We start from the raw sequence: 10,923 nt of genomic DNA on the forward strand, positions 1-10,923 counted from the left end.
GATCATATATTTACAATATTACACTACTATCTAACATAACCATGATCATATATTTACAATATTACACTATTATCTAACATAACCATGATCATATAGTTATAATATTACACTACTATCTAACATAACATGATCACATAGTTATAATATCACACTATCTAACATAACATGATGACATAGTTATAACATCACACTATCTAACATAACATGATCATATAGTTATAATATCACACTACTATCTAACATAATATGATCATATAGTTATAATATCACACTACTATCTAACATAACGTGATCATATAGTTATATCACACTACTATCTAACATAACCATGATCATATAGTTATAATATCACACTACTATCTAACAATAACATGATCATATAGTTATAATATCACACAACTATCTAACAATAACATGATCACATAGTTATAATATCACACTACTATCTAACATAACATGATCACATAGTTATAATATCACACTACTATCTAACATAACATGATCACATAGTTATAATATCACACTATCTAACATAACATGATCATATAGTTATGATATCACACTACTATCCAATATAATATGATCATATAGTTATAATATCACACTACTATCTAACATAACCATGATCATATAGTTATAATATTACACTACTATCTAACATAACCATGATCATATAGTTATAATATCACACTACTATCTAACAATAACGTGATCACATAGTTATAATATCACACTATCTAACATAACGTGATCATATAGTTATAATATCACACTACTATCTAGCATAACATGATCATATAGTTATAATATTACACTACTATCTAACATAACATGATCACAGTTATAATATCACACTACTATCTAACATAACATGATCACAGTTATAATATCACACTACTATCTAACATAACATGATCATATAGTTATAATATCACACTACTATCTAGCATAACATGATCACAGTTATAATATTACACTACTATCTAACATAACATGATCACAGTTATAATATCACACTACTATCTAACATAACATGATCACAGTTATAATATCACACTACTATCTAACATAACATGATCACAGTTATAATATCACACTACTATCTAACATAACATTATCATATAATTACAATACTACATTACTATCTAAGATAACGTGATCATATTTACAAAATTACATTACTATCTAACATAACCATGATCATATATTTACAATATTACACTACTATCTAACAATAACATGATCACATAGTTATAATATCACACTACTATCTAACATAACCATGATCATATAGTTATAATATTACACTACTATCTAACATAACATGATCATATAGTTATAATATCACACTACTATCTAACGTAACATGATCATATAGTTATAATATCACACTACTATCTAACAATAACATGATCATATAGTTATAATATCACACTACTATCTAACATAACATGATCACAGTTATAATATCACACTACTATCTAACATAACATGATCACAGTTATAATATCACACTACTATCTAACATAACATGATCACAGTTATAATATCACACTACTATCTAACATAACATTATCATATAATTACAATACTACATTACTATCTAAGATAACGTGATCATATTTACAAAATTACATTACTATCTAACATAACCATGATCATATATTTACAATATTACACTACTATCTAACATAACATGATCATATAGTTATAATATCACACTACTATCTAACATAACATGATCATATAGTTATAATATCACACTACTATCTAACGTAACATGATCATATAGTTATAATATCACACTACTATCTAACAATAACATGATCATATAGTTATAATATCACACTACTATCTAACAATAACATGATTATATAGTTATAATATTACACTAAAATCTAACATAAACATGATCACATGGTTATAATATCACACTACTATCTAACATATAACATGATCACATAGTTATAATATCACACTACTATCTAACATAACATGATCATATAGTTATATCACACTACTATCTAACATAACCATGATCATATATTTACAATATTACACTAATATCTAACATAACATGATCACATAGTTATAACATCACACTATCTAACATAACATGATCATATAGTTATAATATCACACTACTATCTAACATAACGTGATCATATAGTTATATCACACTACTATCTAACATAACCATGATCATATATTTACCATATTACACTACTATCTAACATAACCATGATCATATAGTTATAATATTACACTACTATCTAACATAACCATGATCATATAGTTATAATATTACACTACTATCTAACATAACATGATCACATAGTTATAATATCACACTACTATCTAACAATAACATGATCACATAGTTATAATATCACACTATCTAACATAACGTGATCATATAGTTATAATATTACACTACTATCTAACATAACATGATCACATAGTTATAATATTACACTACTATCTAACATAACATGATCACATAGTTACAATACTACACTATGTATCTAACATAACCATGATCATATTGTTACAAAATTACACTATGTATCTAACATAACATGATCACATAGTTATAATATCACACTATCTAACATAACATGATCATGTAGTTATATCACACTACTATCTAACATAATGTGATCATATAGTTATATCACACTACTATCTAACATAACCATGATCATATATTTACAATATTACACTAATATCTAACATAACATGATCACATAGTTATAACATCACACTATCTAACATAACATGATCATATAGTTATGATATTACACTACTATCTAACATAACCATGATCATATAGTTATAATATTACACTACTATCTAACATAACATGATCACATAGTTATAATATCACACTACTATCTAACAATAACATGATCACATAGTTATAATATCACACTATCTAACATAACCATGATCATATATTTACAATATTACACTACTATCTAACAATAACATGATCACATAGTTATAATATCACACTACTATCTAACATAACCATGATCATATAGTTATAATATTACACTACTATCTAACATAACCATGATCATATAGTTATAATATTACACTACTATCTAACATAACATGATCACATAGTTATAATATCACACTACTATCTAACAATAACATGATCACATAGTTATAATATCACACTACTATCTAACAATAACATGATCACATAGTTATAATATCATACTATCTAACATAACGTGATCATATAGTTATAATATCACACTACTATCTAGCATAACGTGATCATATAGTTATAATATTACACTACTATCTAACATAACATGATCACAGTTATAATATCACACTACTATCTAACATAACATGATCACAGTTATAATATCACACTACTATCTAACATAACGTGATCATATAGTTATAATATTACACTACTATCTAACATAACATGATCACAGTTATAATATCACACTACTATCTAACATAACATGATCACAAAGTTATAATATCACACTACTATCTAACATAACATGATCATATAGTTATAATATCACACTACTATCTAGCATAATATGATCACAGTTATAATATTACACTACTATCTAACATAACATGATCACAGTTATAATATCACACTACTATCTAACATAACATGATCACAGTTATAATATCACACTACTATCTAACATAACATTATCATATAATTACAATACTACATTACTATCTAAAAAAACGTGATCATATTTACAAAATTACATTACTATCTAACATAACCATGATCATATATTTACAATATTACACTACTATCTAACATAACATGATCATATAGTTATAATATCACACTACTATCTAACATAACATGATCATATAGTTATAATATCACACTACTATCTAACATAACATGATCATATAGTTATAATATCACACTACTATCTAACGTAACATGATCATATAGTTATAATATCACACTACTATCTAACAATAACATGATCATATAGTTATAATATCACACTACTATCTAACAATAACATGATTATATAGTTATAATATTACACTACAATCTAACATAACATGATCACATAGTTATAATATCACACTACTATCTAACATAACGTGATCATATAGTTATATCACACTACTATCTAACATAACCATGATCATATATTTACCATATTACACTACTATCTAACATAACCATGATCATATAGTTATAATATTACACTACTATCTAACATAACCATGATCATACAGTTATAATATTACACTACTATCTAACATAACATGATCACATAGTTATAATATCACACTACTATCTAACAATAACATGATCACATAGTTATAATATCACACTATCTAACATAACATGATCACATAGTTATAATATTACACTACTATCTAACATAACATGATCACATAGTTATAATATTACACTACTATCTAACATAACATGATCACATAGTTACAATACTACACTATGTATCTAACATAACCATGATCATATTGTTACAAAATTACACTATGTATCTAACATAACATGATCACTTAGTTATAATATCACACTATCTAACATAACATGATCATGTAGTTATATCACACTACTATCTAACATAATGTGATCATATAGTTATATCACACTACTATCTAACATAACCATGATCATATATTTACAATATTACACTAATATCTAACATAACATGATCACATAGTTATAACATCACACTATCTAACATAACATGATCATATAGTTATGATATTACACTACTATCTAACATAACCATGATCATATAGTTATAATATTACACTACTATCTAACATAACATGATCACATAGTTATAATATCACACTACTATCTAACAATAACATGATCACATAGTTATAATATCACACTATCTAACATAACCATGATCATATATTTACAATATTACACTACTATCTAACAATAACATGATCACATAGTTATAATATCACACTACTATCTAACATAACCATGATCATATAGTTATAATATTACACTACTATCTAACATAACCATGATCATATAGTTATAATATTACACTACTATCTAACATAACATGATCACATAGTTATAATATCACACTACTATCTAACAATAACATGATCACATAGTTATAATATCACACTATCTAACATAACGTGATCATATAGTTATAATATCACACTACTATCTAGCATAACGTGATCATATAGTTATAATATTACACTACTATCTAACATAACATGATCACAGTTATAATATCACACTACTATCTAACATAACATGATCACAGTTATAATATCACACTACTATCTAACATAACGTGATCATATAGTTATAATATTACACTACTATCTAACATAACATGATCACAGTTATAATATCACACTACTATCTAACATAACATGATCACAGTTATAATATCACACTACTATCTAACATAACATGATCATATAGTTATAATATCACACTACTATCTAGCATAACATGATCACAGTTATAATATTACACTACTATCTAAACATAACATGATCACAAAGTTATAATATTACACTACTATCTAACATAACATGATCACAGTTATAATATCACACTACTATCTAACATAACATGATCACAGTTATAATATCACACTACTATCTAACATAACATGATCATATAGTTATAATATCACACTACTATCTAGCATAATATGATCACAGTTATAATATTACACTACTATCTAACATAACATGATCACAGTTATAATATCACACTACTATCTAACATAACATGATCACAGTTATAATATCACACTACTATCTAACATAACATTATCATATAATTACAATACTACATTACTATCTAAAAAAACGTGATCATATTTACAAAATTACATTACTATCTAACATAACCATGATCATATATTTACAATATTACACTACTATCTAACATAACATGATCATATAGTTATAATATCACACTACTATCTAACATAACATGATCATATAGTTATAATATCACACTACTATCTAACATAACATGATCATATAGTTATAATATCACACTACTATCTAACGTAACATGATCATATAGTTATAATATCACACTACTATCTAACAATAACATGATCATATAGTTATAATATCACACTACTATCTAACAATAACATGATTATATAGTTATAATATTACACTACAATCTAACATAACATGATCACATAGTTATAATATCACACTACTATCTAACATAACGTGATCATATAGTTATATCACACTACTATCTAACATAACCATGATCATATATTTACCATATTACACTACTATCTAACATAACCATGATCATATAGTTATAATATTACACTACTATCTAACATAACCATGATCATACAAAGTTATAATATTACACTACTATCTAACATAACATGATCACATAGTTATAATATCACACTACTATCTAACAATAACATGATCACATAGTTATAATATCACACTATCTAACATAACATGATCACATAGTTATAATATTACACTACTATCTAACATAACATGATCACATAGTTATAATATTACACTACTATCTAACATAACATGATCACATAGTTACAATACTACACTATGTATCTAACATAACCATGATCATATTGTTACAAAATTACACTATGTATCTAACATAACATGATCACTTAGTTATAATATCACACTATCTAACATAACATGATCATGTAGTTATATCACACTACTATCTAAACATAATGTGATCATATAGTTATATCACACTACTATCTAACATAACCATGATCATATATTTACAATATTACACTGTATCTAACATAACATGATCACATAGTTATAACATCACACTATCTAACATAACATGATCATATAGTTATGATATTACACTACTATCTAACATAACCATGATCATATAGTTATAATATTACACTACTATCTAACATAACATGATCACATAGTTATAATATCACACTACTATCTAACAATAACATGATCACATAGTTATAATATCACACTATCTAACATAACCATGATCATATATTTATAATATTACACTACTATCTAACAATAACATGATCACATAGTTATAATATCACACTACTATCTAACATAACCATGATCATATAGTTATAATATTACACTACTATCTAACATAACCATGATCATATAGTTATAATATTACACTACTATCTAACATAACATGATCACATAGTTATAATATCACACTACTATCTAACAATAACATGATCACATAGTTATAATATCACACTATCTAACATAACGTGATCATATAGTTATAATATCACACTACTATCTAGCATAACGTGATCATATAGTTATAATATTACACTACTATCTAACATAACATGATCACAGTTATAATATCACACTACTATCTAACATAACATGATCACAGTTATAATATCACACTACTATCTAACATAACGCGGATCATATGGTTATAATATTACACTACTATCTAACATAACATGATCACAGTTATAATATCACACTACTATCTAACATAACATGATCACAGTTATAATATCACACTACTATCTAACATAACATTATCATATAATTACAATACTACATTACTATCTAACATAACCATGATGATATATTTACAATATTACACTACTATCTAACATAACATGATCATATAGTTATAATATCACACTACTATCTAACATAACATGATCATATAGTTATAATATCACACTACTATCTAACATAACATGATCATATAGTTATAATATCACACTACTATCTAACGTAACATGATCATATAGTTATAATATCACACTACTATCTAACAATAACATGATCATATAGTTATAATATCACACTACTATCTAACAATAACATGATTATATAGTTATAATATTACACTACAATCTAACATAACATGATCACATAGTTATAATATCACACTACTATCTAATATAACATGATCACATAGTTATAATATCACACTACTATCTAACATAACATGATCATATAGTTATATCACACTACTATCTAACATAACCATGATCATATATTTACAATATTACACTAATATCTAACATAACATGATCACATAGTTATAACATCACACTATCTAACATAACGTGATCATATAATTATATCACACTACTATCTAACATAACCATGATCATATATTTACCATATTACACTACTATCTAACATAACCATGATCATATAGTTATAATATTACACTAATATCTAACATAACCATGATCATATAGTTATAATATTACACTACTATCTAACATAACATGATCACATAGTTATAATATCACACTACTATCTAACAATAACATGATCACATAGTTATAATATCACACTATCTAACATAACGTGATCATATAGTTATAATATTACACTACTATCTAACATAACATGATCACATGGTTATAATATTACACTACTATCTAACATAACATGATCACATAGTTACAATACTACACTATGTATCTAACATAACCATGATCATATTGTTACAAAATTACACTATGTATCTAACATAACATGATCATGTAGTTATATCACACTACTATCTAACATAATGTGATCATATAGTTATATCACACTACTATCTAACATAACCATGATCATATATTTACAATATTACACTAATATCTAACATAACATGATCACATAGTTATAACATCACACTATCTAACATAACATGATCATATAGTAATGATATCACACTACTATCCAACATAATATGATCATATAGTTATAATATCACACTACTATCTAACATAACGTGATCATATAGTTATATCACACTACTATCTAACATAACCATGATCATATAGTTATAATATTACACTACTATCTAACATAACCATGATCATATAGTTATAATATTACACTACTATCTAACATAACATGATCACATAGTTATAATATCACACTACTATCTAACAATAACATGATCACATAGTTATAATATCACACTATCTAACATAACGTGATCATATAGTTATAATATCACACTACTATCTAGCATAATGTTATCATATAGTTATAATATTACACTACTATCTAACATAACATGATCACAGTTATAATATCACACTACTATCTAACATAACATGATCACAGTTATAATATCACACTACTATCTAACATAACATGATCACAGTTATAATATCACACTACTATCTAACATAACATGATCACAGCTATAATATCACACTACTATCTGACATAACATTATCATATAATTACAATACTACATTACTATCTAAGATAACGTGATCATATTTACAAAATTACATTACTATCTAACATAACCATGATCATATATTTACAATATTACACTACTATCTAACATAACATGATCATATAGTTATAATATCACACTACTATCTAACATAACATGATCATATAGTTATAATATCACACTACTATCTAACATAACATGATCATATAGTTATAATATCACACTACTATCTAACGTAACATGATCATATAGTTATAATATCACACTACTATCTAACAATAACATGATCATATAGTTATAATATCACACTACTATCTAACAATAACATGATTATATAGTTATAATATTACACTACAATCTAACATAACATGATCACATAGTTATAATATCACACTATCTAACATAACATGATCATGTAGTTATATCACACTACTATCTAACATAATGTGATCATATAGTTATATCACACTACTATCTAACATAACCATGATCATATATTTACAATATTACACTAATATCTAACATAACATGATCATATAGTTATAATATCACACTATCTAACATAACATGATCATATAGTTATAATATCACACTACTATCCAACATAATATGATCATATAGTTATAATATCACACTACTATCTAACATAACGTGATCATATAGTTATATCACACTACTATCTAACATAACCATGATCATATAGTTATAATATTACACTACTATCTAACATAACCATGATCATATAGTTATAATATCACACTACTATCTAACAATAACATGATCACATAGTTATATTATCACACTATCTAACATAACGTGATCATATAGTTATAATATCACACTACTATCTAGCATAACATGATCATATAGTTATAATATTACACTACTATCTAACATAACATGATCACAGTTATAATATCACACTACTATCTAACATAACATGATCACAGTTATAATATCACACTACTATCTAACATAACATGATCACAGTTATAATATCACACTACTATCTAACAATAACATGATCATATAGTTATAATATCACACTACTATCTAACAATAACATGATTATATAGTTATAATATTACACTACTATCTAACATAACATGATCACATAGTTATAATATCACACTACTATCTAACATAACATGATCACATAGTTATAATATCACACTACTATCTAACATAACATGATCACAGTTATAATATCACACTACTATCTAACATAACATTATCATCATATATAATTACAATACTACATTACTATCTAAGATAACGCGATCATATTTTACAAAATTACATTACTATCTAACATAACCATGATCATATATTTACAATATTACACTACTATTCAACATAACATGATCATATAGTTATAATATCACACTACTATCTCAAACATAACATGATCATATAGTTATAATATCACACTACTATCTAACGTAAATATGATCATATAGTTATAATATCACACCACTATCTCAACACTCAACATGATCATATAGTTATAATATCACACTAAAAATCTAACACTAACATGATCATATAGTTATATCACACTACTATCTAACAATAACATGACCATATAGTTATAATATCACACTACTATCTAACATAACCATGATCATATATTTACAATATTACACTACTATTCTAACATAACCATGATCATATATTTACAATATTACACTACT

Source organism: Tachypleus tridentatus, chromosome 13 (assembly GCF_004210375.1).
Source record: "Tachypleus tridentatus isolate NWPU-2018 chromosome 13, ASM421037v1, whole genome shotgun sequence".
Taxonomy (NCBI): Eukaryota; Metazoa; Arthropoda; class Merostomata; order Xiphosura; family Limulidae; genus Tachypleus; species Tachypleus tridentatus.